Genomic DNA, 3573 nt, shown 5'->3' with positions numbered 1-3573 from the left:
CAAGACCGGTTAAGGAATAGGTTTGTTCCGGGCTGACCCAGTTCGAAGTGCTCCACTATATATATGTTTTAGGGCTAAAAACCAAGACATCTTTAATTCTACCTTTAGTTCATTGCATTGTTTGTGAAAACCTCTACTTTGTTAAAGAGATATCTTTGAGTTTAATCAATTTAAAGCTGTTTTTATCATCTTTTATTTTCATATAAACTTCTAATCATGATTAACATCACTAATTGCAAAGAAAATAGTTGTTGATTATAATTGGTGATCTTTTTATAAGGTTCTAGATATGTAGATTAGGGTGCCTAGATGTTAGATTAAGGTGTTTAGGAGTTAGATCATTCAATTTCCTTTATCTAAATAACTATTCTTAAAGCTAGATCTCTAATATTTAGTTTTGTCTAGAACTTAGGCATTTCACCACCCACAAAGTGTTTGATGAAATGCTTGAACAAGCTATTTAGAGGTTTATGCTTTATTCACCATGGGAATGTTTGTTTAAGGTGTAAATAACATTTTAAAACTGAATCTAATGCATATTAATATGTATTACACTAATGAGAATTAGGTTTGAATGCTGATTAATATTGTGATTAACACCTTGGGAAAGGATTAGTCTTGCTTAGAGTTCTAAGTTAACTGGAATTGTTTGATTGTTTGTCTTAACATCTTAGTTTCGCATCAAAAACACCCTTATCCACTATCATGTCTAGAACCTTAGCTTTTATCATCTTTAAAATCATCATTTGCTTGTTTTTTTTATTTGCTTAATTAGTCTTGAATCATTGTTAGTTTACTTGTTTAGCTATAGTCTAGATCACTTCTTAGTTATTTCACTTTGTTGATTTGGATTAAGTTAGATCCTCATAGATTAAGTGTCTAGAACTTCACACCTGGATTGACCCTTAAGTACTACATCATCTTAAGGTTAACTGAACCTGTTAGCAGTAAAAACCCTAATATCAATTTGGAAGCGTTGTCGGGTGTAATCTGTTTTAGAATTAGTTCTTTTGATCTTCTTTAGATCAAGTCATTTTTTTTTGTTCTACGAATTCCTTTTCAAGTTCTGTCTTTGTTTCCATGTGTATGAACACTAGGAGCAGGGGTTGTGATCTGATAATGTCCTACATAGACAACATTCACCATTTGGAAATGAGCATTAGAAGAGACATAGAAAGGGCTGAACACTTACAGAGGCTAGGCATGGAAGAAGAGCAAGAAAGAGTTGAGCAACAGGCTCAGGTAAATCAGGGTCAGGGGAATAGACAGAAACAGGCTGCACCAGTGCACAAACCACCACAAGCTGCACGTAAAGCACATCAAGCACAAAGGAATCCAATTTTGGTCGGAGCTAATGATGCTGCTAATGTCCACACCAACAGACAAGGGATTTGATGCAATAGAAACGGGGTTGTCGGTTTTACTAAGCTTCAGGTTTTAAGTTTATAACCCCTAAATGTCTGCAAGTGCACAGATGTGCGTTGTATACTTAGGGTATCGATCCACAAAGACTTAGTTGTTTCAGTATGAATTCACGCTAATGCTTAAATCAGATTAGAACTAAACAAATTGGGGGTTTTGTTTTGGGTGTCACTAAATCTAAATTAGAAAGCAAGTAAAAAGCAATTGAAAATGAAAGTAAGTGAAAGCAAGTAAAAATCGACGGTTGTAAACAATTAAAAATGGACGTTAGGCTTAAGGGTATTCGCAGGGATTCATGGACTAAACCTATAACAGATATATATGATAAAGGTAATCGACTACATATGTTTTAGAACTCGAGGCATGGTATTAGCCTACTTTCGTAGCACTAAACAACTATCTCTCGCAATCCTGACCAGTAGGTTTTCACTCTGGTCCTGGAAGGGAGTAGATTCAATAGATTGAACAAGACCCATCAACATTCACAGCTCATTCTTAGGTAGATTTCCACTCCTATGGTAGAATTGCTCGTTTCACCCTAGGTCAGACAATCAATGCAAACTTTCGCAACATATCATATCTAGATAGAATTCTAAGTGGCCAGCAGAGAATCATGCAATAAGTAATAAGGTAAACGAAGAACATCTAGAAGATTATTAATCCTAAATCTAGCGATTCATAATAAAGACATACGAAAATCCCTTTGAAAAATCCCTTTACACCCAACTGGGAAACTACTCAGACATGGCGTAAGTAAACATCATAGTGTATTTAAAGTTCCTGGAAATTAAAAAGAACAAAGAAGAAAAACGATAAAACAGAGTTGCAGATGGAGGCGCGATGATGCTCTCCTTGGCGGCTCCTTCTTCAAAGATGGCTCCTTTCTCTAGGTTTTCTGTAAAATTGAGGCACACTAACGAAAATCCCAGTCTCCCTCTTTAAAATGACCTAAAGGAGGTATTTATAGCTTCTGGAGTCGTCTTGGACACTTAGGGCTTCACAATTAATGAAAGGAATGAACTTGGGCCTGAATTAGGTCATCTGGGAAGTGAACGTTGTCTGGCCACGGTCGCGGTGCTTGTATCTGCGGGAAAACATGGCTTGGTCGTGGTCCCGGCTCGTGGTCTCCTTCGAAACTGCATTTTCTATCTTTAGTGCATCGGGAGTATCTGAAGATCTAATTGTTGGATTGTGTCCAAACTAATTGCATTAGAAATCTGGTTGTATCCTCTATGTTGTCTCAAATTTTGGAGATGAACAGACGGTGAAAAGGCCTTCATCGATTGTCATACTTCTGAAGGTATGCATTTACCCATAATTGCTCATTTGTTCCAAATTACACATCTTTAGTCCAATTTTCCTGAAAAGGTTTTTAAAACTCGAAAACATTAAAACACTTTAAAAACCATTGAAAAACAGAGTTAAAACACCTGCATAAGACATTAATATGACTTATAAAAGTGGTCAAAATCAAGTGTTATCAGGATTCAGGCACCAGCTGTGGAAGACAATAATTTTGACGTCAAGGCTAGTCTTCTCAACATGGTTCAGAATAACAAGTTCCATGGACTGCCAATGGAGGATTCTTTAGATCTCCTTGACCAGTTTGACAGGGTGTGCAACTTAACTAATATCAATGGGATCTCAGAAGATGGATTCAAGCTCAGGTTGTTTCCATTCTTTCTAGGTGACAAAGCAAGACAATGGGAGAAGAACTTACCTCGGGGATCCATTCAAACCTGGGACCAGTGCAAGAAAGCCTTCTTAGCAAAGCTCTTTTCTACCTAAAGAACAACAAAGCTGAGGAATGAGATCTCCTCCTTCACGCAAAAGCATAATGAGTCATTTAGTGAAGCATGAGAGAGATTCAAAGAAAATACAAACCAATGTCCTCACCATGGTTTCTCTGATTCTTCTTAACTCAGTTACTTTGTATAGAGGAGCCTTGCCCAAGATCAGGAATCAGTTGGACACTGCATCTAATGGAAACTTTCTTGCAAAGGAGGTCCATGCAGTTTGTGGAGAATCTAGCTCAAAGAAATGATAGATATGGAAAACATTATGATCGCTCCTACAAAGGAGAACGTTCTAATGAAGAGCAGAGAATGAAGAAAGACAACATGAAGCTTCAAAATAAATTAAACAAGGTAT

At 36.9% G+C, this 3573-nt stretch overlaps 1 non-coding gene across 1 annotated transcript; it reads right to left on the bottom strand.

The window, feature by feature from the left end:
• Positions 1–3219: 3219 nt before the first annotated feature.
• LOC112090006 lies at positions 3220–3326 on the bottom strand. The gene has a single exon (XR_002901365.1). It is a non-coding gene; the product is annotated as a small nucleolar RNA R71 (small nucleolar RNA).
• Positions 3327–3573: the final 247 nt, after the last annotated feature.

This window comes from Eutrema salsugineum, unplaced genomic scaffold (assembly GCF_000478725.1).
Source record: "Eutrema salsugineum unplaced genomic scaffold, Eutsalg1_0 scaffold_11, whole genome shotgun sequence".
Lineage (NCBI taxonomy): Eukaryota > Viridiplantae > Streptophyta > Magnoliopsida > Brassicales > Brassicaceae > Eutrema > Eutrema salsugineum.
This window is presented reverse-complemented; position numbering and strand designations above follow the sequence as displayed.